Raw genomic sequence first — 27,163 nt, 5'->3', positions numbered from 1 at the left:
ACACAATATAATGCCTTCTTAAATACCCCCTTAAAGACTGCAGAGTGTGTGGCAATGGGGAGTGTGATGCCCATATTGCCACCATTTTAAATACTCACCTTCCCCATGTCCCTCGCTGTCAGCGCTGGTAGACAGGATGCAATGATGTCATCACTCCTGCTGTGCTGAGCCACAGACAGCACAGTTCGTTTTACTTTCACAAGCTTCTGACCCTAGAGATCTATATAACCTTGTTTGAAGGATATCTGTCAGCAGATTTCTGGCTATGACACTGATTAACCTGTTACATGTGCACTTGGCTGCTGAGGGCATCTGTGTTGGTCCCATGAAAAATTATAAATATATGGTAATGTGCCTTGCGTCTCTAGGTTGTGCCTTTCCTTAATTATTCTTTCTAGACAGCTATAAATAAACTGTCAATTGGGAGTTTGGGGATGTGTAAACTATCCAATCAGTGCTGCCAGTGTCAGACTGTGCAGGGACTCCCCCCCAGTTGGTAGCATCCTGTTATACAAAGACTGTAGTTACTGAAACAGACATTTTAAGAGAGGTGACTGGTCTTCTTTAAGTAGAACCACTGGGAGTGGTGGTGGGGTCATAATTCTGCAGCCACAATACTGATGATACCTTATGTTAACTCTCTCCCTTACTAATCTCCAACTGCAGGCAGGAAAGGAGGGGGCATCACTCCATTCACCTCCAGAAAGTCTAGAAATGCTCCCGGCTGGTTGGGGATAAAGAATATTGCACATTCTATGCCGGTGACCTGGGAAATAACCTGAGTTGACAAGTGCAATTTGTACCTTCATCACTACAGCTACAATGTAGTTTGACATCTGCCTCCATACCTTGCAATTCTCTACCATTTTTTCACCCAAGTAAATTAGTACTGAGAAGAACGGAAAGACCTTGGGAAGGTTAAGAAAATGAATTCACTAAATGTGATATAAGTGTGTTGTTTCTGCAAAGGAGATATTTATATCTGGTCAGAGGAAAGGCTCAGTTCTGAAAGATAGGCATAGAACATCCAAAAATGTCACATATAACACGTGCATTCCTGACCTCTTGAATAGTAATGACAATATTCGAATTTGCAATATTCTGCGAATATTTGGGCGAATATTCATCATAAATTCGCGAATTTGAGAATTCGCCATTATTTTCTTGATTGCGAAAATCGGCAATGTAATATGCGCGTATTGCGTGCGCAATACAGGCGTGGGTCACTATTGCTACATTTTTCAAGCGGCTTGAAGTTTCCTGGAGAAAATGGTTGGCACAGCAGAACATTACAATAGCTTTATATACAGATAGAGTCAAGTGCTCCAATATATTCGCGATTGTGCAAATCTGCAATTAATGATGCACATATTTTGGCGCAATACGTGCAACTTGTGACATCATGTATGTATGGACAGCAGAACCTATCAGCTACATTATATCAGGATATAACCTACACTATTTATCTGTATTATATATAAGCTAACTAACTAACTGGCTAATGTAATGAGTGGAAAACACCGAGCACAGCAATGACACTACTGTCTCTCTCAGAACTGTAAAATAACTGTAGAAACTGTAGAAAAGGGCTGCCGGGGAGGTTCTTATATAGTAAGGGGTAGGCAACTTTCCTATTGGTTGCTAGGGATGTTGCTAAGCTCAGACAAAGACATTGCAGCCTTTTCATTGGCCCGCAAGAAGCAGGGAGGAATCATGGGTTCAGATGAATAAAAAATCTAGAATATTCGCGAATACTGTATAGCACTATACTGTATAGCACTATATTCTAAATCTTCATGAATTCTCGAAATGGTGATATTCGCGATTAAAATTCGCAATTCGAATATTCGTGCCCAACACTACTCTTGAATATGTCTCTGTTTTAAGACATAGGAACTGTAAATAAACTCTTCTCTAAGATGCTAGATCATTTTGAAGAGAGTCCTGTCTCACAATTACGCAGAATGCTCTTCACAAATATCTGTAATGGAATCACGGTATCATGGGATATCTTAATTGAGACGTGTTATAGATGACCTTGTGTGCTTTATCTCATAAAATGCATTTTATTCTAGAATTTTAAAGGGCATCTGTCAGCAGTTTTATACCTATGACACTGGCTAACCTGTTTCATGTGCGCTTGGCGCCAGTCGCTGTTACACCTGGATGCTCTGCTCTCTCTGCAACAGCCGCACCCTCTGCACTTTGATGGACAGGATCAGGTGTGATAAAGTTTTCACTTGCTGGCCGTGTCAATCAAATAGAAGAGGCTGCGGCGGTTGCAGGAAGAGCAGAGCCTCTAGGTGTAACAGCAACGCCCCCATTGCTCCTAGAGGCTCATTTGCATATATAAAAAAAATAAAAAATTCTCAGCAATGCGGGCACATATGAACATGGGACCAACACAGATGTCTTCAGCTGCCAAGTGCACATGGAACAGGTCAGCCAGTTTCATGGGTACAAATCTGCTGACCCCTAATTGCCGAATGTTACAATCAGCTAGGGCTTGGTAAAGGGATAGACATACACATGTATGACTTTTTTTGCGACCAAGTTTTCTCCATATATTTTTTTTTGCCGTGGACTCCTCAGACACTTTCTAGGGTCCATACGTAGTCGCTTATACAAAAACACACATAACATATCTTGTGGGGGAAAATAAGATACCACTGTGCCCCCATAACATAGGAGAAGACAGACCATTTCAGATACACGAGAGCTGCATATAGTCCGAGGCCCGCCAGTTGGTTATTCCTGCTAAGGAGCCAGAGATGCTTAATGATGCTGTAAAAGATTTGAGGTGTGGGCCTGCTGGTGAGCTGACCCTGTAAAAGATTTTAAATAAGCATGTGTTGATATGATGGAAGAGAAGAAGGCGGATGAGAAAAGGAAGATTCAACCATATACCCTTGTTTGTGGTGGAAGGGGTGCATGGGAATACAGTGTATTCAGTACATCAGTTCATCAGCTTTCCTCTGGTGGAGTCGAGAAGTCATGGTCAATCCAGGCCTTGTTCATTTTTATAAGAGTCAACCTGTCACCATTTTCAGTTGACAGGCGGATACACTTATCTGTTATAATGCCACCAGCAGCACTAAATACCCGCTCAGACAAAATGCTGGCGGCAGGGCATGCCAGCACCTCCAAGGCGTAGAGCACCAGTTTGTGCCACGTGTCCAGCTTGGACACCCAGTAGTTGTAAGGCACTGAGGGATCATTGAGGATGCTGACACGGTCTGCTATGTACTCCTTCACCATCTTCATAAATTTTTCCCTTCTTGTAACACTAGGTCGCGCCTCAGGGTGAGGGTGCTGGTGGGGTGTCATGAAACTGTCCCAGGCTTTGGAGAGTGTTGCCCTGCCTCTGTTGGAATTGCTGAGTGTTCCCCTTGTCTCTTCTCCTCGGTTGGCCAAGGAACTACAGACTGTCGCCAGCGTTGTCAGATGGAAATCTTTGGAGCAATTTTTCAACAAGGATCTTCTGTTATTGCACTGTTTTGCTCGTCCTCTCCACCTAAAATGTTGTCTAAAATGCATATAACGCGCAGATCGCGGGAAAGGTAGCCTAACATGAAGTCAGCCATGTGTGCCAGAGTAGCAACAGGCAAGACTTCGCTGTCGTCATTAGGAGAATCACTCTCAATCTCCTCATCCTCTCCCTCCTCTTCTACCCACCCTCGCTGAACAGATGGAATTAAACTTCCATGGGTACTACCCTCTGTAGCGGAGGCAACGGACTCCTGCTTCTCCTCCTCTTCATCGTCCAAATCGCGCTGAAACGATGAACTGAGGGTGGTCTGGCTATCACCCTGTGTAATGTCTTCCCACATTTCCACCTCTTTTACATGCAAAGCGTTGTCCTTAATTGTGAGCAGCGAGCGTTTGAGTAGACACAGAACTGGGATGGTTACACTGATAATCCATGCCCACTCCTTGCTTGTGAATAGCGGAAGCTGACTGGAAAGGCAACGACTATGTTGCAGCTGGTATTCCACTACTGCCCTCTGCTGTGGAATGTGGAGTTCCAGCGCGTGCTCACGTCGCACAACAGCCTTTGAGCTGGCAATTTCAAGCGCTGCTGCAGTGTTGACAGACTGGCTAAAGTTGTCGATGACTTGCGGAAATGTGCACACACGCCAGGCACCTTCACTAATAGCTCAGGCAAATTGGGGTAGGTTTTGAGAAACTGCTGAACCACAAGGTTGAACATGTGGGCTAGGCATGGGATGTGTCTGAGCTCCAAAGCCGCCACCAAGTTAATGCCATTATCAGACACAACCACGCCTGGTTGTAGGTTAAGTGGCGAGAGCCACAGCTCAGTCTGGTCTCATCCCCTGCCACAGCTCTACGGCGGTGTGCTGTTTGTCCCCTAAGCAACTCAGCTTCAGCACGGTCTGTTGCCGCTTCCCCACTGCAGTGCTACACTGCTTCCAGCTACCGACTGATGACTGACTGGTGCTGCACGCAGATAAATCGGATGTAGAAGTGGAGGAGGAGGCGGAGGAGGATAAGTGGGGTTTGGAGCCACTAATGTCGGTGCTGGCGGAAACCCTGATCGATGTAAGGCCCGCAATCCTTGGCGTTGGTAGCACCTGTGCCACCCCAGGGTACAACTCGCTCCCGGCCTCCACAACATTCACCCAGTGTGCCATCAGGGAAATGTAGCGTCCCTGGCCGAAAGCACTTGTCCATATGTCCTTGGTTAAGTTGAACTTCCCAGTAACTGCATTGGTCAGGGCATGTGTGATGCTACGGGACACATGTTGGTGTAAGGCGGGCACAGTACACCTTGAAAAATAGTGGCGGCTGGGGACTGCGTAACGGCCACCGACATCAGGCTGCGGAAGGCCTCAGTTTCCACAAGCCTAAATGGCAACATTTCCAGGGCCAGTAATTTGGAAATCTGCGCATTTAGTGCTATGGCATGTGGGTGGGTGGCTGGGTATTTTCGCTTGCGTTCAAAGGCCTGGTGTAAGGACATTTGGACGCTACGCTGGGACATGGAAGTGGATATGGTCGCTGATGGTGCTTGAAAAGGTCCAGGTGCAGGACGGAAGGCATCCGGGCCTGCGCCTTCGACAGGCGATTCGCCAGCACGTAACATAGGGGAAGAGGAGGCAGTGGTGTGACCCGCAGACACAGATTGTGGACCCAGGTCTTCGTCCCACTTATTACGGTGCTTGGATGCCATGTGGCAGATCATGCTGGTGGTGGTATGGTTGCTAGTGTTCATGCCCCGGCTCATTTTCGTATGGCACAGGTTGCAAACTACTATTCTCTTGTCGTCCTCACTTTCCTCAAAAAAGTGCCATACTGCGGAACATCTACCCCTTGGCAAGGGAGATTTCCGCAAGGGGTTGCTCCGTGGAACAGTTGCGGGCCTGTTTTCTGTGGCTCTCATTCTCCCTTTTGCCACCCCACTGCCTCTTCCAGCCTATTGCGCTGCTGCAGATTCCTCCCTCTCTGTACTGCTGTCCTCACTCGGCTATCCACCTTTCCAGGTTGGGTCAGTGACCTCATCGTCCACCACATCCTCTTCCACTTCCTGACTCTGATTATCCTCCTGATTTGTTGACCTAACCACAACCTCAGTGATTGACAACTGTGTCTCATCCTCTTCATCAACCTCTTGCTGTTGACTCATTGGCAACTGTGTCTCATCATCATCCACCTCATTAAACACTAATTGCCATTCCCCACCCTCATTTTCTTGTGACTGTGGATGCTCAAGAGGTTGGGAATCAGGGCACAAGATCTCATGTCCCTCTTCAAGCGTGCTTGGCGAGAGGGCCAAATCAATCGATGAAAAGAGGTCCTCGGAATATCAAAGTGTGGGATCACTTGTTTGGCCAGACTGTACATGGTGTGAGGAAGGAGAATCAGGGAGGATTGTGTTGACCAGACTCCTGGCTACTGAGACTGGACTTGGTGGAAGACAGGGTGGTGCTTAACCGACTGGAAGCATTATCTGCTGCAATCCAACCGACCACCTGGTCACACTGGTCTGACTTCAAGAGTGGTGTCCTGCGCCGCCCTGCAAACTGGGACATGAAGCTAGGTATTGTGAATGATTGTTTTTCTTGTGCGCCCAGAGCCACGTGCCTCAGCGTGCACCATCAGCATCACGGCCACTTCCCCGTCCCCTACTGCTCGCCTTCTACATTTTAAATGTGATATATGCTTAAAAGTATGTCACACTTACAGTAGCGTGTGTACTCGGAAAAAATTTACAATGGTATTTGTGATTCGGAAACGTTATACATGACAGGTACCACAGGTAATGTCACTGTTCGCAGTGTCTATGGAAAAAGCTACACTGGATGTCACTGATATTTTAGGGATGCACACACTTTAAACAGGAGATTTGGCATGGATTATTTAACTGTACACAGCGGATACCGTCTACGGAAAAGTACACTGGATGTCACTGATATTTTAGGGATGCGCGCACTTTGCATAGGAGATGTGGCGCGAATAATTTAACTGTCCCCAGCGCCCTTTTACACGGTATTTAGCACAGGATGCGCTAAAAATATATATTGCTGCTGTCACACACAATAGTCTTTAAAAATAAAGGTAGTGGTATTTGTGGTATTTTACAACAAGATCCCTATCTTAATAAATATCTGTCATCACAACCAAGAATTATTCACAGAAGAGCCCCTACTATGAAAAATATGCTAGCCCCCAGCAAACCAAAACAATACGAAAAAACTGAAATAACAGATAGGCCAGACCAGAAAGGCAGTTTTAAATGCGGAACAAAAAACTGCCTATGTTGTAAGGTTATTACACACAACCGCACGCATTTTACTTCAAATAAAAATGGATCCACGTTCATGATCAAACACCACATGACATGTCAAACTTGCTATGTGATATATCTAGTCGAATGTAAGTGTGGGCTCCAGTACGTGGGACGCACAACCCAGGCCCTACATAACCGTGTAAACCAACATAGATACAACATACGCAGACAATACCTCAAACACTTTCTAGACACTGTGCATCAACAATCGAAAAAGAAAAACACCCCCTAACCATCACCCCAATTGATTTTATACCAGAGAACCCCTTCAATAGATTTAATACTCTACAAAAGAGAGAAGTATACTGGATATACCAGCTGGATACCCTTGCACCATATGGGCTCAACGCAATCTCAGAAACCATACTATAAACATACGCCCTCATTTTTATCTCCTAATGAAATAGATCTCCAAATTCCAAAAATAAAATAAATTAAAAAATAAAAAATATATTTAGAGTTGTCCCCTACTCTCGCTTTCCCGTTACCCTCTCATCTCATGACCTAAATATAACTAACAATGTACCCAAACCCTGTCACAAGTTATAAATATATAAACACTGTTGAAAAAATTTTGCCACATATTACAACATCCTCCCCCTCCCGAGATAGCACTCTCTGCTAAAAAATAAACACTGAATACAGCGATACTACCTGCGGACGATATGACCACTGCCGGCCGTCGTCAGCCCGGAGTCCTAACAATGAATCAATCTACAAAAACAAATAAATATTAATATATAGAAACATAACATCTTTCTATATAAACATATATATAAGAATACAATCCTCCACTAAGAACAACCACCGCACTCTTATTCCACCCGGAAGAATTTCCAAAATAATCTCAAAGGATATACCTCCCTACCTGAAGAAAATAAACACAGGCACCCGGTCACATCCACAGGCACAAATATACGGCTATCTATGATGTGCCTCTCTCACGGCCCCTTAGAGTAATATTGTCTTACCCATATGAACATCGTAACCCAGCAGCAATCCACAGCCCGCCCTCTACAGAAAAGCATAGCGCTAACAGAGACTGCCATCGGCAGCACCCCTGATAAGCAACACAGGACGGACCCCTTCCTTCTTTCTCCCCCTCTCTCTCCCCCCCCGCCCCCCCTACTCACTATACCGCCATCACAGCAAACCATAGCGCCACCGTAACCCGACACCTGCGGGTTCTCTGAGCGCTGCCAAGCTACTTATCCCCCGTACTTTACAGTGCCGGCAGCAGCCCAAAATACACACAAAACACTAGATCGGGGCATCAAAATATGCTGCATACCACCGGAATATGAAAAGATGGTCAGCACATACCAATACCAATCTAAAGTCACACATACCACGGAATTAGCAATCAGCCGCTGGATAATAGCGATCACCATACCCTAAGTGACAGGCAGATACCGAGGGGCGTTTCTCCAGGTGACGGCACGAATGACGTCATGCACACCAGCTCTCCGCTCAACAAACCACTGGCCTGCGCGCCAAAACACACCTTTTAAAAGACAATGTTTTAATAGGTTCAAATATATGCTTTTATTGTCCTGAAGAAGAGGGCCGTACGCCCTTGAAACGCGTTGACAAAAAAATAAACAGCTAATCTACTTTAAAAAAAATATCTCACGAGAACTCGCCTCCTGTTTCCAGCGCCGTAAAAAGGGTGAGGGCAGTTACAGTGAGGGCAGTACTTACCTGCACGTTTATTGGCTGCGTAGGTAGACATTTAAATGTCTGTGTTGAGTGAAGGACACTAGAGAAGGACACAGTAAATATGGGAAGTGATTACATAAAGTCGGCCATTATTGTCACAGTGCTCTAATTCACCCAGTGAACACAGGTCATTACATCATCGGTGCGCCAATTAAAATGCAAGCCCTCCACTCTGCTTACGTTCCATGTAGGGCTTCAGCTTATTAATGGCAATGTTCTCCTCTCTGACCTATAGCAAGGTTACTGTACATGCAGTTTAAATCGAAAAGGCTTTTGCATGAAATACAATGAATCCTAAACACATTGTAACTTTCCTACAAATTATTGATCAAAGCAGCTGCGACTGTGTGATAAATAAATGATAAATGACTTTGAAGTGATGGAGAAAGTCTGGCACGTATCATAAGGTTGCAGGAAAGTGTAAAATCTGTTTTCCAAAAACATAGAAAGATCAGCTGTTAGTCTTTAAAGAAGATTTCTGCCCAAAAAAGGCCATAAATCACTAAATAGGAAAGGGGGGAAGGACCGTTGCGAGTGGGATAAAAAACACCCGGGTTGTCCTAAGAAAAGGAACACCAAATAAGGTGCCACTCCCAGGTAACAAGTGGGTACAGGTGCTTAATATAAAATGACGTATATCAAACAAGGGTAAAGTTTAAGTAGGCACTAATAAGAAGTGAGATAAAGGCCTACGAGGTGTTAAAAGAAATGGATATACACTCACTTCACAGGGGGTAGTCTACAGGAAAAAGCTCAAGACACCTGAGACTTTTTACCCCCCCTGGCCAGGATCTCATGTAGAGGTCTTAGGGATTGATGGCAGCCCACGGCAGGAGGCTTCTTATCAAACAGTTTATTTCACACAATATGTGGACCAATGTGTTTCAGGAGCCTGAATGCCCCCTTCTTTAGGAGTAAAAACAGAAAATGGTCCAAATGTAGATTGTATTATAAAATCTTAAATATATAAAATAATTAAACAAAAAAACATGATATACAGCAAAATAGTAAATGTATGAGTAAAAGTTGATATATAGTGTAATGTTAGAAATACAGACAGATAAAGGGGCGAAATAACCCTGGGATAAGCAGGTCCATAATAATATAATATAAGGATCAATAAAATATCGATAAAAATAGTCTATGAACACATTTCGATAGTGAGATACATAGATACATAAAGAGTGATAAAAGAAAGGGGGGATTGTAGCAAAATAGATAGGTAAAATCAACATGAAGGGCACAAAAGTTGGAAGGTCCTATGAAGTATATAAATTACATACCTTCAGGAGTGATATTAATAATATTGAACCCAAACAAGGGTCCCTAAGGTGAATGATGCTCCCCCCTGTCTTAATATATACTCAGGAGTAGCACATGGAAAAAAGGCGCCATATTTGGGACCGGAAGTGACCTCACTTATGATTATGTCAGACATATTGGATTTATTCCTATTTATTATGCTCAGTGGGAGGGGGGGGGGCGGTGTTCATTTGTGTCACCCAGGAGGTGGACACCGCAGAAACACCTTTAAAGAAAAAATACAAACCAAGAAAGTAGAGCCATACACAAATAAAAGGGACCCACCCCCACCTACTCTATCAACAATAGAAAAATCCAAGGGAATTTTCAACCTTTCTAAATACACATTACAACCCAATGAAGTGAGACAGGGGTATTGGGCAGGGGTCTATCTTTTTGTCCTACAGATAAAATAGATCCATTTGAGTTGTTCGTTGACTTAAACCAATTCATTAGAAAACTGACTCTAAAGAGACACTTTGCAGGGAAACCCACAAAACAAATTAATATTGAAACATCTCTTGCAACCCTTAATAAACCTGACGAAGGCACCACGTAACTTGAAAGGAAAATCCTCCTTCTATCCCTTAGAGAGTAGGGGTCCACATATCGAGTGCTTTTATAGCATGATTATGGACAACCTAAAAGACACCTTTAGGAATCAACCAGTCCAGCCTAAGAACAAAAGGAATCCCGATGTCATTCCTCTAGAAAATAACACTAACCTAAACTACCAGGACAGACTAGCTCTAAGGAACTTGATGAAGAATAAGGATATTGTTATTAAAAGTGCTGATAAGAGGGGAGGAATTGTAGTGATGGACTCAGAATACTATATAGCGGAATCACTTCGAATATTGTCCGATCCAGAATACTATAGAACACTAAAAGAAGACCCCACCAAGATTTTCAAAAAAATCCCTCTTCGAATTAATAGATTCAGATATAGACATGCTTGTTATTTCACCCCTTCATCTGCCTGTATTTCTAATATTACACTATATATCACATTCTACTCATATATTTACTATTTTACTGTACTGTATATCATGTTTTATTTATTTATTTTATATATTTACGATTTTATTATACAATGTACATTTGGACCATTTTATGTTTTTTTCCTGAAGAAGGGGGTATTCAGGCTTCCGAAATGCGTTGGGCCACATATTGTGTGAAATAAAGTATTTGATAAGAAGCCTCCTGCCGTGGGCTGCCATCAATCCCTAAGACCTCTACATGCGATCCAGGCCAGGGGGGGGGGTAAAAGGTCTCAGGTGTCTTGAGCTTTATCCTGTAGACTACCCCCCTGTGAAGTGAGTGTATATCCATTTCTGTTAACACCTAGTATGCCTTTATCTCACTTCTTATTAGTGCCTACTTAAACTTTACCCTTGTTTGATATAAGCCATTTTATATTAAGCACCTGTATCCACTTGTTACCTGGGAGTGGCGCCTTATTTGGTGTTCCTTTTCTTAGGACAACCCGAGTGTTTGTTATCCCACTCGCCACGGTCCTTCCCCCCTTTCCTAGTCGTACTAGGGATAAGCCCATGCTTACTCCCACTGAACACCTTTGCTGCTTTCCCAATATAGCAATGTTCCACAGATACTGGTCTATTCCGTCACTCCACCCTCCTGGCGCCTGCTAATACTTGGCCGAATATCCCTGAACGGCTCTTCACATCGTAACTCTCTCTTTTATTATCCTTCTCCATAAATCACTAAAGCTAGGTTCACTTCTGTGACATTTATCAAATTTTCTGCTCCAGGATATAAAACTACATACTGTATACAGACAACAACAGTGCCGACCGGACCTCATTGACTATAATAGGATCTGGAGGGTTTCCATCATGATGCCTGCATTCTTCTTTTTTTGTGTAGTATTTTTGCAGGAATCTAAAATAGAGGCTCCGGCCGGAACATCTGCTGCAGATGTGAACCTAGCAGAAATCAGAATTATGGCACTAGCCATAATTTACTAAATATATATATATATATATATATAAATATTTACACAGGGAAACTTGATGTTTCTTTAGAATACAGTTTGGAATAGTGATAGCAGGGTGGGCAGTTGTAGTGCCCTGGAGCAGGGATATTTTGAAGTCTGGACATTTAGGGCCCCTGTGTCCCCTATGTAAAGTCCTCAACTCCTCACATTATTTTAATTTAAAGGGTTAACTTGCATTGACTTATACTGTTTAATACTAATTGCATTTTAAATGTATCTTGTGATATATATGTTCCTGCTCATTTGCATAGCACTGAGAGACTTTGGGGACTTTCTAGCTAATAACGAGAAGCTTTTCCACAGATGCCATAAGAGTTAAATAAGACTATATTTTAGCGGAAAAAAAGCCAAACTTGTTTACCACCAAGTCTGAAGATGTGTTTTTTGTCTGGGAAAATTGCTGTGTCATTGCCATTAAGTATCACTGAAGCTCTAATTCAAGTCTATGAGAGACGGAAGGTGTAACATTGTATTTGTTTGTGCTGAGTTTCTCCACTCCACCCCTCTCACTAGAAGGTTCTAGTTTAGCAAGAAACTGTATATAAGGTGAGCAGTCAGAGGCCCTAGTGTTCTGCAGTTAGGTAACAGTGTTTAGAAGAGGAGACTCCGCCAGACTACTTGAGTGACCAGAAGAGGACACTGAGATGGGGATACTCTGCCACAGACCCTGGGACACCAGCTTTTGGCCACTGTACCAGCCTTCTGGGACAGAGAGAGAGACATCTAGCTGGTGATGGTAGCGTTATAGTTTGGGGAATGTTTTTGTGGCATTCTCTGGGCCCACTGTTCCATGTGGAAGGAACTCTCAAGTGATTTGGGCAAGAATCTATCTTTGCATTTCACGTAAACCCATAAATATTGATTGTCTTCCCATACATCTTTCAGCAGCTGTGGGATGCACTGCAGTCAGCATGGCTCTAGATTCCTGTGACAACGTACCAGGACTTTATGGAGTCATTCCCAGCCTGTCTAGCTGCTGTCCGTGCTACACACAGCGGTTACTCTGGATATTAGCTGGTGATCATAAAAATGGGACATGTGATAGAACATGTTACCATTCATTGTCTTTTGGATTATGGATTTCATATGAATCCATGAAAAAACTGAATAGTATAAAACCTAAAAGATACAATATGTTGTCATAGTTTTCTACAGAATTTTGACTACTGTACATGGGATCCATACAATTATAATATAGCCATGTGTACACTTCTGCATGCCACCACATGATGCCACCATGATTCCCCAAGAAACAATGCTCTAACAGGAGAATACATCTGTAATACAGCTTCCAATGTAACTCCTAACTCCACATGAAAAGTGGCCATAGACTTCTATGGGTGCTGTATTATAGATCTGTATATCATGAAATATGATTACAGCCATGTGTCTAAGGACTACCATCAGTTTCTGAGAAAACTACATTAATATGGCTGTACTTCCTGTCAATTTTACAGTAATGGCTGTCACAAGAAGCGGTACTTTGTTGCTCGTAGTCATTGACTGAAAATCTATCCTAGTCAATGTTGACATATTGTTCAGTTGATATGCTCCTGGTGGAATAATTTCCCTGTCAATTTCATCAAGTTCCTCACAATCCGCTCTTGGATGTCTGCAAAAACAATGGCTGCCTAAGCACATGGTTGTCTATTTTTATTTTTATCGACACAGATTCTGTGTTATACCACACCAAACCATGCATACTGCTTTTTGCTGGACCAAAAAGGTCTGGAAACTGACCGTCAAAACAGTCCTATATTTCTTTCTAGTTTTCATGTACATAGGTCTCTACTATCGCTATTCTTTATTAAATTAAGTATGGCATGTTGGACTCAGCACTACTGCCCTCCACATAGGACCACTCAGCTAACAGGGAAGGATACGATAGGCCTAATTTATTTCCTTAAAAGGTCTCTAACTTTTCAAAAAACTTTCGATATGTCCTAGACACATATGTAAAGTTTAGATCAGTTGGAGTCTGAGAGCTCAGCCCCTCACCGATCTTTAGGACGAGGGTAGAGAAGCACATGTATATCTCATGCTCTCTCCTCGCTGTAGAGAATGGAATCAAGACAAGCCCATACACCTCTATGGTTCCCGTCTCATGCAGCGAGGAGACAGAGCACAATATGCTTGCTGTTCTCTCCCCACTTTCTAGGGGTCATTGGGGGTCTCAGTGCTCACACTTCCATCCATCTACACTTTTGATATGTCTCTCTCTATGACTTTTTTGAAAAGTTAGTGACCCTTTAACTTCTCTAGTAAAATAAAAGAGAGAGCTGATGGGCAACAGTTTTGATGAATGAGACCCGATAAACAGTATCCTGTATAAACCGCACAAGGGAAACAGGGTTCCTTATAAAGGGCATTGTAAACATTCCCAGAGCTACTCAGGTTGAGCAGTTTGGTAATGAATAAGTTAACTTGCCTTGCCAGACCTGCTTCTGATCATCTGAGGTACAGTATGGGCTTCCAGTTGAAACTCACAACTTGAACTTCAGTTCAGATAAAACAAATTATACTCCGCCGTGTCAACAGAATATTTTTTGACTGCCAAGTCTGCACAGGGGTTTGAAAAAGTCAATAACCGGTGGCAATGCCAGTTACATGATTTTGCAAACATATTTCCAGACAGAATATGAGAGGATCCTACGCGATTTTGTGTTCTGTCTGATTTTTTAGCTGGCAGCTCAATGTAGCAATCATTTTGTAGAGAACAAACAGAGAAATGCCATCTGTACGCAGCTTTGCTGTAAAAATGGCAACTTTCAATGTGAGAACTATGAAGGAGTGATCAAAATAAAATAAGGATTACTCACTTAATCGCGAATACCAGCACTTCGAGAATTCGCGAATATTTAGAATATAGTGATATATATATATTCATTATTTCAAATATTCTAGATTTTTTTTTCCATCAGTAACCTCCCTTCTTGCTTGTGGGCCAATGAGAAGGCTGCAATGTCTTTGTCTGAGCTTAGCAACATCCCTAGCAACCAATAGGAAAGCTGCCTACCCCTTACTGTATAAGAACCTCCCCAGCAGCCCTTGTACGCAGTATTTTGCAGATCTGAGAGAGACAGCAGTGTTATTGCTGTGCTCTCTGCTTTCCTGTGTCATTACATTAGATAGTTAGTTAGTTAGTTAGCTTATATATATAATACAGATAGTTAGTGGGAGATAGTCAGTGTAGGTTAGATCGTGATATAGTGTAGCTGTATGTGTACATGTTACATACATACATAGTGCTGTGATGTCACAAGTTCACAACAATACTTAGTGCACCAATCACTAATAATTAGTTAGAACTGTTAAAATGTGAAGTTGCACGTATTGTGCCAAAATGTTCGCATCATTAGTACCGATTTCGCAATCGGGAATATATTGGAGCACTCTATCTGCATATAAAGCTATTGTAATGTTCTGCCGTGCCAACCATTTTCTCCAGTCTCAGGAAACTTCTAGCAGCTTGAAAAATGTAGCTATAGTGACCCACGCCTGTATTTCGCACGCATTACGAGAATATTACATTGCCGATTTTTCACGATCAAGAAAATAATCTCGAATTTGCGAATATATGACGAATATTCTACCAAATATTAGCTAAATATTGCGAATTCGGATATTGCCCCTGCCGCTCATCGCTACTGGTTAGCATCAGAACGGCAGTGGCAGGGATTAGTGAGGTGCGTGATGCACACCATATTTGTTTTATTAACCCATTCTACCCTGTTTCTAATAAAAATATCCTGCCTCATGATCCCTATATTACCAATATCTTATTCAGCAATTCAGATTGTAGACTGCCTGTGTCCTCCAGACTACATTTCATGTTACTGCACTGGGTGTTATCACAGGGACACGGGAATCACATAACTGTAGATACTAGGAATACAAGAGCAAGAAGTGTTTTCATGATGGTGCAAGTATTTAACCATTGAGATATTTGGCAGGAATACAGGAGTTCTGTTTTACTGCCCATTATGAGCAGTAAAGGCTGGCTAAGGTGATGGTCCTCCATGATTCCCTTGCTATAAGTATATGAAATATTTCTAAATGACCAGAGGAGTATCATCTCTTAATAATTCCCTACAATGCCCAACTGTGGGGTGCAGTCCAAGATTGGATGGACAGTCCAATGTGGCAGGCACCAGAAACAATTAACCCTAACTATGTGCAGTGAAGTCCAAAGCTGTAAACGTGACTTACATTTACTGTCTCTGCCCAAGCACTGTCCCTTAATAATCCTCAACCTTCTGCGCAAATTCAGTGCTTCTTTCCTTCAGTGGTTAGTTCTTAGCAAAGTTACTTTTCTGACAGCTTTCATTCACAAAGGGATGGTGTCTCCCTGGAGAATAATAATCCTGCTTTTGCTTGTCTAGCCTACACACCAGAAGCAGCATTCACATCTTTTCTTTTGGCCTGCTTCCTAGCAACTCTCAACTACCCAGTGGGGAATTGGCCAGCCCACTACTCAGGAACTATAACTAAGGACTGCCAATTAACTATTTCCTACCCGTACACAACCTTTTGAAATACAGAGTGCACAGAGCACAACATCAAAGTAAACCTTTCAACACTTTTAGTAGTGACCCATAACATGTTATACAATGGATTCAGAAAGTGTTCAGACCCCTTCACTTTTTTCACATTTTGTTATGTTGCGACTTTGCGCTAAAATAAAAAATGATCATGATTTCCCTATCAAATCTGCACTCAATACTCCATAATGAAAAAGTGAAAACAGAATTTTAGAAATTTTTCCAAATGCATTATAAAGGAAAAAGGAAAATTTTGGATGGACATACATATTTAGACCCTTTGCTATGACACTTGAAATTTAGCTCTGGGGGCCTCCCATTTATGTTGATCATCTTTGAGATGTTTCTCAACCTTCACTGGAGTCACCTGTGCTAAATGCAATTGATTGGATATGATTTAGAAAAATATACTGCTGTCTTTATAAGGTCTCATAGCTGACAATGCATGTCAGAGGAAAAATCAAGACATGAGGAGGAAAGAACTGCCCATAGAGCTCAGGGACAGTATTGTATGGAGGCACATATCTGGAGAAGGGTGCAAAAATATTCTGCTACACTGAAAGTTCACAAGATGCACATTGGCCTCCAAAATTCTTAAATGAAAAAAGTTTAGAACAAACAAGACTCTTCCTAGAGCCGTGCCCCACCAAACTAAGTATTTTTGGAAGAGGTGCCTTGGTAAAGAGGTGACCAAGAACCCAATGGCCACTGTGGTTGAGCTCCAAAGATTCTGTGTGCAAATAGGAGAAACTTCCAGAAGGTCAACCATCACTTCAGTACTCCACCAATCTCGGTTTTATGGTAGAGTGGCCAGAAAGAAGCCTCTCCTCAATAAAAAAAAACGGAGGAAACCGGACACTGCTCACCGCCTGCCCAATACCATCCCTACAGTGAAGTAGGATGGTGGCAGCATCATACTGTGGAGGTGTTTCTCAGAGGCTGGGGCAGGGAGCCTAATCAGAGTTGAGAGAAAGCTTAATCGAGCAAAGTACAGACATGTTGTTAATTACAACCTGATCCAGAATGCTCTTGACCTTAGACTAGGCTGAAGGTTCACCTTCCAACAAGACAATAACTCTAAGCACACAGCCAAGACAACACAAGAGTGGCAACTCTGCGAATGTCCTTGAATGGCCCAGCCAGTGCCTTGACTTGAACATAATTAAACATTTCTGGAGAGATCTTAACATTGCTGTCTACCGATAGTCCCCATCCAACCTGACAAAACTTGAGAGGATCTGCAGAGAAGAATAGCAGGGAATCCCCAAATCCAGATGTGTAAATCTTGTGGCTTTATACCCCAAGTAGACTGGAGGCAGTAATCCCTGTCAAAGGTGCCTCAACTAAGAGTAAAAGGTCTATATACCGTACTAATGTCAATGCAAGATTTTAGTTTTTCCTTGTCAATAAATTAGAAAAGATTATAGATAAATCTGTTTTCACTTTGTTAATATGGGATATTGAGTTATCATTTATAGGAAGGGCTAACCGGGTGTTATTATAATTACTCAGAAATGAGCAAATTGTGATCATCATTTGCAAGTATAAATAGGGGCCTGTTCAGACTTAGTACTCAGGGCAGTGTGAGCGGTAAATATGGCCCAGATGAAAAGATCACTTTGGTGAAGTTTGTCTTCTCAGAACAACATTAATTTTCTAAACAACCTCTTTGACATTGTTTGGAGACCTCTTTGAATATACATCTGTGGCAACATTTTGAGCAAAGGACCACTGAAATGAATAGATCCTTTAGCTATGCCCCTATTTAAAGGAGCTATGGACAAAAATAAATATCAGTTACAAGAAAATGTAATGTCCAGTCTGTGTGTAGCTCCACTTGAGTACTATGGATGGACTTTAGGACCCCATTGACATTTTTTGGATCCCATGCACTTCCAGCTTTCACATTATGTTCACTAAATCAATTACCCTTTTGAAACAAGTAGCTACAACAGTTTGGGAATATGATCATTAGCTTTATCTGGTGTAGAGAAATACTAAGGGCTTAAGAAATAACCTACGGAGACTGAGAGAAATGCATTAATAAAATAAGAATGGGAGTCATTATATATTGTATCTCCTAGATGCTTTATGTATAAGTATACCGCAGAGACGTGTCGGGAGCTATATAAGGTTTCATTAGTTGACTTGGGAAAGACATTTCACATTAAATTAGCCCAGGATACTTAGATCTATGGACTATGATCTGCATTAAGAAAAGATTAAAGTGATGCTATTGCCTAAAAATTAAAATGGGTCATATAAATTTAAAGATCCCTTTCCTTCAGCATGTGATTATAAAATGCACTGTACTCACAACTTTATTAGCCAAGAAATGTGATCATTAAAACTGTCATGGGCCGTGAAGACCTGGAGAAGGAAGGCAGACAGAGTCGGCTAAAGGGCTTATGAGAACCATGGTCTCCTAATAATCAATGGTCCCAGAGGTAAGTCCTGCACCTATCACTTATTTATAATTAATGTACAAATATTGTGAAGTTTAATGTAAATAAAGTAAAATTTAAAGTAAATAAAGTTCTCAGCTGGGGTTTCTTCACGCAGTTTTGGAATCCAAAATCAGGTGTGGATAATAAAAAGAGAGACAGACAGATACGTCTCTTCTTTTTTGAATTCTCTCCTGGATTTAAATTCCAAAACTTTATAAAAAAAACTGACTGTGTGGCAGAACCCTTTTTGCCATTAGGGTAGGCTAGTGTGCGCTAACACACCCATAAGCAACCTGCAGCAAGCTCATCAGGAGCAACGATCGGAGGGGTTGTGGATCTGGTTCTCTCAGTCAATCTTTCTTCCCTTAGGGCACATATAGCCGAGGTGCCCTTGATATTAAGCGTTTTGATGGGTTAAAGAGAGGGTGTGTAGAGTGTAATAGCCATCATATAGTGTAGGAGTCAGGAAACCAGGGCAGGGTAAAATATTAAACATGTCTCTTTACTATAGATAGTGATGTATGGACTTAGGCAAGGATGAGAGTTATGACCCTCTTTCCTTTCTATCTTGTTAAAGTCTCTCTCAGTAGAATATATGGCTGTCAACAGTACCTAGGTATTATTGTCGGTAATGTCCACAGCAGGATACAGGGCTTAAAGACACGTCTGGCCAGGATGTATCCTGGTGTGAATGATGCTTTAACAATGTTCTTCAAATCAGTAAGGTCTGAATGGCTATAGTCACAAATGCTGGGCCATGCAGATTCTAAGTTCTCTTGTTCTCTCCTTTCTGTGTATCTTGCAGAGATCTGTTAGTCTCTGTAGCTTTCTTGTGCATGACAAGATGGAGCATGAATCACTGCTTCCGTCCTCTCTTAATTCTTACTATACACTCAATAATGGAGCTGGAGGTGGATGTTAGCTCCATACAAAACCTCCTGCAAAGGGCTGAGCCAGGGCTATTAACTCTGGTTGTGCCATCCATCCACAACTATAATGGGTGTAACACAAGACATACCAATACCTGACATAACATTAAATTACATAACATTAAAGATCAAACCATTTGCTTATACAATACCTCTGCTCTGCGGTACTGCAAACCTCCTGAAGGCAAATAGACTATAAATTCTGTGGGACCATGTTGAAAGAAAGGAGTCATATAGTCAATATCTGCCACCCAGTTAAAAAGCCATGACATTTCTATATAGCCCACTGACCTATTTTAAGTAGGACATCTAACAGACACCCTTTAAAGGGTTTTCCAGTTCAGACATTGATGGCATATCAATAGAGAACCAAGAAAAAAGTCTCAATATACAAAACTATGAGTCTGGGCAAAGAAATTGGAAACCATATAAACCTACAATGTTGTTAGTCAACAAATAACAACAAAAAATGCCCAAAGTAATAACAAAATAACGCATTTTATTGTAATAAACATATCATAATATACATGAAAATAAGGATGACGGGGAAGAGAACCAGCAGAAAGGCAAATGCCGCAATCCACTGGGCTATACCGCTCTCACCCACCGAAAGATGGTTTGGTAGGTGACAGCGGTATAGGCCAGTGGATTGCGGCATTTGCCTTTCTGCTGGTTCTCTTCCCCGTCATCCTTATTTTCATGTATATTATGATATGTTTTTTATAATAAAATGAATTATATTTTTTGATTACTTTGGGCATTTTTTGTTGTTATTTGTTGATCAACAACATTGTAAGTTTATATTGATGGCATATCAGTAGGATACACCATCAATGTCAGCGAGGTGCAGGTCCCACCTCTGAAACCTGCTCCTATCTCCAAAATGAGGCAGTCGAATTGAAGTAGAGCACACCACGCCTGTGTGGCGTACCCTCCATTATTTGCTATGGGAGTCCTAAAAATAGTCGAGCGAGCTCACTTGGCTATTTTCGTAAGTCTCATAGCGTTAAATGGAGATTGCACTGCGCAAGCACATCCACCTCACCATTCACCATTATGGGACTGGCAGATATAGTGGAGCCAGTGCACGGCTATTTTCGAAACTCTTACAATGGAGGGTGGCTGTGCTCACGTGGTCTACTCTCCTTCATTTCGGGGAGCCAATTCTGGAGATTGGAGCCAGAGGTAGGGACCCGCACCTATCTGACATTGATGGCATAATCTAAAAATATGGCACCAATATCTGAGATGGGAATACCCCTTTAAGAACAGTTCATAAACATACACAACCACATTTACATGGGATAGAGATCCAAACTGTGCCGATCCCTTATTTTTTTCCCCATGCAGCCCCTTGGAAACTCAGGAGTTAACCTGTAGACGCTGAAGTTTTTGCACTTTTACATTTTAATTTGCGTTGTCTTCGGAACAGATTTTGAAGTCGGTCATAAGAAAGATACATTGTCTGTCATTCAGGTAAGCTGGTTTCTTTCACCATTTTATAGAGTCATAGAAAGTTTGAGAACCTCAAGTCATTTACATATGCATTAAAAAATGACAGCGTTAGCATTTCTGTGTTTATTTCAGCTCGGATTCGGCTTATGTCCCACCTGACAGTAAAATCACTTTTCACTCCAAAACCAGCCTCTTATTTTTTATTGAGCTCTCATCAGAGCCTCTTAATGTGCATTTCTTAAGCATTTTCGCTTGAAGTATCTCCTTGGGAGATGCTCCATGTTTATACTTTACGAAAATTACCGACTCCCATTATAATTTCATAGTTAGGTAGTAGAGTACTATAGCACAATATTTTGCCATATTAGCAAGCACGTGGCCTTCATTGGAATTAAAAGAGGTTGTGCAACTGTAAGATTTTTTTTTTATATGGCTGGACCTGTGGTGGGGTTAATACTTACTTGGTCCCCGCTGCTGGGTTTCAGTTCCATCACTCCACGGCCACCTCCTGGGGTCTCTTGAAATCCGTAATCGATACCTGCCCACCACTTTCAGTAAATAAGGTGCCAGTGGCAGGTTGGTAGGAAGGAGGAACTACAACACTCTTGTTATTCTGCTTCAAAGAATATTTTATTTCTTGTAATCAATTTTATTCGGTCCAGATAAACCGGTTACATTGTATCAAATAGTACTCATATATTGCGGAACGTTTCGTTCAAACCCTGACCTTCTTCAGCATATGAATCTGAGCTGAGCACAGCATTGGCTGTTACACTCTACACGCCTTGCCTTGCAGCCATCCAAACACCTAACATCAAGGGCACCCCAGCTACCATCATGCAGGAACTCCAGAACCAGTGTGCCCCGAGGGAAGAAACGGTGCCGGTGCCCACTCCTTACACTGGACTGGCCTTAGGGAGCAACGGTGTGAGAACATCCGCTGTGAAAGACTGTGTTATAACAAGAGCCACTACCATCCTCTGCACTGGGTCCTTATGGGCTTGCTGCAAAGGCACCTCTTTGTGGCGGCACTGAAGATGGGGCATGTACAGAACCTGAAGCATACATGCGCCTATGTTGTGGGAAAGGAAGATTTTTGGAGAGTGTGATTCTTGAACGAATCCATTTATGAATAGGAACAATTTTGATAATAAAAAAAGCAGACAAGATGAAATCACATTCCCTATGGCTACTCCTCCAGCGCCAATATCTATCTATCTATCTATCTATCTATCTATCTATCATACCCCAGAGTGGCATTACTACTTTTTGCACACCCCCACTATCTTCTTTGGTTGATCTTTTGTCATCTTATGTATACATTGCCATGTCCTGCATAATGTGTATCTATTTTCCTTGCAAATGACTGTTTAAGTGTAATGTACCTGGTTCACCAGCAGATGGCGGCAGTATTGGCAGAGCTAGTTTCCCTGGAGTAGAACCTTTTATCAATTCCAGACCTCTCTAGAGAGGGAGGAGTTTTTAGTTAGTGAAAGTCAGTCTAGCTTAACCCCTGTAAGGGGAAGGCTGTGTGTCGGCCAGCAGAGCCCTGTCTGCTCTGCTTGGCCTAAGGGCCCATGCTACAAGCTTCAGAGGAAAGCCAGGAGGAATAATTCCCTGGAAAAAACGAAGATAAAGATAAAAGATACAATTCAAGAGAAAGACAGAGTCAGACTACAGAAAGCTAAGTTCAGCAGAAAGCAAGAGAAAAAGTTCCTATTTAATCTAGGCAGCATAGCAGAGCTGAAGAGTACAGATGTAGCAGTGCTGAATGTGTTTGCCAACCAAGATAACATTTGGAAGATTGTTTCCTCTGATGCAAGTTTGCTCAAGTAAAGCTGTTTCAACTTCAATAAAAGTCTGGACTCCATGTATTCTACAAATCCCCTCCACAGTTAACCCTTGCATCACTGCCTCGGATGACCACGCTTGGGGTTCAGGATATCCAGGTAGGAACACAGTGACAGGTGCAAAGCCGCACCTAAAGGGACACTATAGGCAACCCTTACACCACACTGGCATTCCTATTCCTGGGTTCCACCATCAACTTCTACATAGGGGAATCCCTCAGTGTGAGTCCGCGGCTTAGGAGTCACTGCTCTGACTCCATATATAGCTATGTCCATATATGGAGTCAGTGCTTTGTGACACCTCTGTGTATTTAAATCTGATTTAGCCTCTATTTCAGAAAAGGTTCTGCTGGGATTTGAACTCAGGACCTTCTGCATTAGAAGCAAGGCACTTAACCACTCAGCTATAATAACTGCATAGCCCAAAAACATTATTGACAAAAATTCAAAGACAGAGCGAGATCCCTCGCCTACGCGCTGACTTCCTTGGTCGGGGCATGCGCATAAGCTACTGCGATGCCGTGCCAGCAATGGGCATCGCAGTGCGCATGCCCCAGCCAAGGAAGTCAGCGCGCAGGCGCGGGATCTCGCTGAGGGGGAGAGAAAACAGATGGGCGGACAGAGGAAGAGGCTGGGCGGGGATAAGAGCCAAAGAGGCAGAGCTGCCTGGGCTCCAACGCGGTGGATGCCGCCCTGGGCACTTGCGAGCCCTCATTTACATATGCATCAAAGTTCGTTTTTGGCAGTTTTACAAGTCCAAAAAAGCATATAAAGGTAACGTTTTAATCATCTGTGTTGTGGCTACAGCGCTATGGGAACTGTTAAAAAGGGGTAAATGTGCTGACAGACTCCATTAAGGAATTGTTCAAGTGATTTTATTTCAGTAAACTTCTGTGGGGCTGATAAAATAGAAAACAATCTTGCACTTACCTTCCCAGCCCCTTCCGATCCAGCACCGCCACTTTGTCCTCTTATTCTGACATTTGTAGATAGTAATGTATTGTTTTTGTTGCAGGAGTGGCATCCAATACACTGTTACAGTCAATCAGGGGCCTCAGGGGTTTCATGTCATACACTGCTGAGGCCAGTGATTGGCTCCAGAAGTTATGGGATGTATTGGACCTCACCGCTGCAGCCAAAACACAATGTCACTGGCTGCAGCCCGTAATACGTGGCATTTCTGTTTCATTGGCAAGATGGCTACCTCTTCTTAGTGCTGGAACCAAGAGCTCCTGCAATATATTTTTGCAAGATTTGATTTCTTACCAATTAACCTTGCATATTTTAACTGAAGGACCACTTAACTCACCTATGATTAATAGCAGAGGTCTGGAGTGGTGCAGTCCTGTGCTAGGTCAGATGAAAACAATTGAACCCCTTGGAAACTGAAGTACAATAAGCATTTTAAATCTCTCTCATTTATCTTATGATGTAATGCCCTTTAATTGCAGAGCCCAATCTATTTTTTCTGCTTACTCTTCCATCAATATGCTTGCATTCATTTTCCATAATTTGATTCGCTATAGCATTTTAGATTTACTATATGAGCTGGACGTTTCTTAAAGATCCAATAGTCAAAGCCTGCCCAAGGTCTATAAATTATATAATCAATGGAGTCATCATGCAGATGTAAACCACAGGTTTGATGAATTCACATTCTGGCAGTAGACAATTCTTCTGTGAATGGTGGATTGTGCTGAGGCTAGGCACATTTCCTCCTTCCACTTAGGAGTAGATTAATTAACTAGTGCAACTGAACCTACAATTTTGGATAACTATACAGTTTCCTGATATAGGTGTGATGTAGAAACTTTGATGTAGAAACATTTTTAGTTGACTTAAATGCTAGCATTTTTTATTTATTATATATATTTGTAAATCCCATTAAAATGTTGTATTATTTTGTACTTATAATGTATTAGCATTTTCCTGAATTCTAATAGATTATGCTCAGTTTCTCTAGGACACAAGATGCAATTAGGACAACAATAGTGTAACAGCAGAAATACTGAATTTATAGTCTCGGGGTCCTTTGTATGTCCCCAGGGCTGACTACAAAGGGCGTACCCAGCATCCGCTCAGATCACTGGGAACCAATCAAAGTGGGAAATCCCCTCTGATCATGGTGCGGTCACAGACTGCTGCAATCAAAGGGTTAACAGTTGGGATTGGTGCTACCTCCAATCCTGGTTGTGGAGCAAAGAGCTGTTATAAAAACTGTAGCTATTAGTTACAGGTTACTCAGAGAGCAGGGGTGCTCTGCGATGGTAAAAGTCACTTGGCGGTCCTTAAGAGGTTCATTTTCAATGACAAAATGAAAAAGCAAAAAAATCTAAATGATCTTTTCAATGGATATTGAGTGCAGAAAAATCAATAGCACAAGCAAATACCAAGAAACTTTGTAACATGTGAAAAATGTCTACAGTAGTTCTTATGCTATCAACTGTTTACACCCCCTCCCTACTTAATTGCTTTTCTCTTTTAAATCTGCTTTCAATCCGTCCAGGACTGGAGCAGCTGACTGAAGGATCAGGTTACACATGCCAATCCAATATTGAGAGGGGAGGGGGAAGGAGTGAGGAAGTGCTGAGTGAGAAGAAACAAGCGCAAGCAAAGAGACTGTGGCAGCTACACAGGAAGTTTATATCGCAGCACAAGTACTTTATTCACATCAGTACTTCTCTGTAATATCCTCTGTGATCCTAGGGCTGCTTCTGAGTAAGATACGGTTAGGAAGCAGATTCTCCTCTACTTTCTGTGTGCTAGTCTCCACCCACAATCTCTGCAAGCTCTTCAAACTAGACTTTCAGAATCTGCATAGGAAAACTGCTAAAAAGTGCCAGATACAAATGATATTGATGCCAGAATTAGTATTATTCCTCATGCACACACATTGTACTATTGATTAATGTAACTTTTGTTGAAAGGTTAGGTACGCTTTAAGGGTATACTTTAAAACTTTTCAAACATCTATATCTTGTCTTAGAAGCAGTGGATAAAACCAGGAGGTGGAAGCCCCAGCAGGTGGTATCCCTAGGCAGCTGCCTCTTTTGCCCTCTATATAATCCATCTCTTACCCTAACACTACATATTGCATTGCTAAACTCTAGTTGCACAGGTCAAACCATCAAAAATCCTTGTACGTAATTTTTGGATTAACCTACTAAAGTGTAAGTGTCACGACCCTTGGTCATGGTCGTGACTCTTGTGGCCGCATGCAGTTGCCTGCGGTCTTGGTGTGGTTGTCAATCACAGGTGAGGGCTATTGTATGTTGCCTCACCTGTGGTTGCCGCTGGCAACATTGGGTATGTGGCAGCAGAGCAGCCTGAGCGGTGCTAGGCAGCTTGCTGCAGTAGGCATGCGGTTGCACCTGGCAACCTCTCCGATAGGTGTGCCTTTTATCAGTGTGCACGGGGGTGTTATTTGTGTTGTGTGCACTTCCCCTTTAAGTTGATGTCTTCCCGTCCCTAGTGTTGGAAGGGTTAACTTCCTTCCTAGTGTGTGTGTGTGCACTAGGTGTGTCTGACTGTGGGTGTGGCTACTTGGCCCTATAAAGCCTCAGTGGAAGGCAGTAGTCAGAGAGGGTGCTTCAGCCATGCTTGCTGGAGACATCCTCCTGGTTATTTACCATCTGCCAGTGAGGGCCACCCTGGTGGTCATAAACTTTATGTCTGGTGTTAGTTTATGGTTTATGTGTTATTGCAGCATATGGTTTACTGGGTTCCTGTGTGATGTCTGTTGTGTGCTGTGTCCTTGGTGTTGGTTGTGGATAACAGCACTTGCACGTGGGTTCCAGGTTGTGTGTCTGTGGCAGGTAAGTGTGGTACTAGTCTCACTTACCTGTCAATGCCATATGTCTGTTTATGTCCCCCTTTTCTATGTAGCTTGGCCAGTGAGACTCCTGGTCCTCCGTGTCTAGGAGGAACGGGTCGTCTTACCCAGCTCCTAGCTTAGGGACCTGCAGAGGGTTAGTAGGGACCCGAGGTTGCGGAGCATGTGTCCTCCTACCTTTAAGGTCGGCTCATGCCACTAGGAGTTAGGGTCAAATTAGGGATGTGTAGGAGGTGACCAGCTCCCTAATTCTCTGTCCTGGC

This window comes from Bufo gargarizans, chromosome 10, assembly GCF_014858855.1.
Source record: "Bufo gargarizans isolate SCDJY-AF-19 chromosome 10, ASM1485885v1, whole genome shotgun sequence".
Lineage (NCBI taxonomy): Eukaryota > Metazoa > Chordata > Amphibia > Anura > Bufonidae > Bufo > Bufo gargarizans.
The sequence above is the reverse complement of the archived record's forward strand: the minus strand, read 5'-3'. Positions refer to the sequence as shown.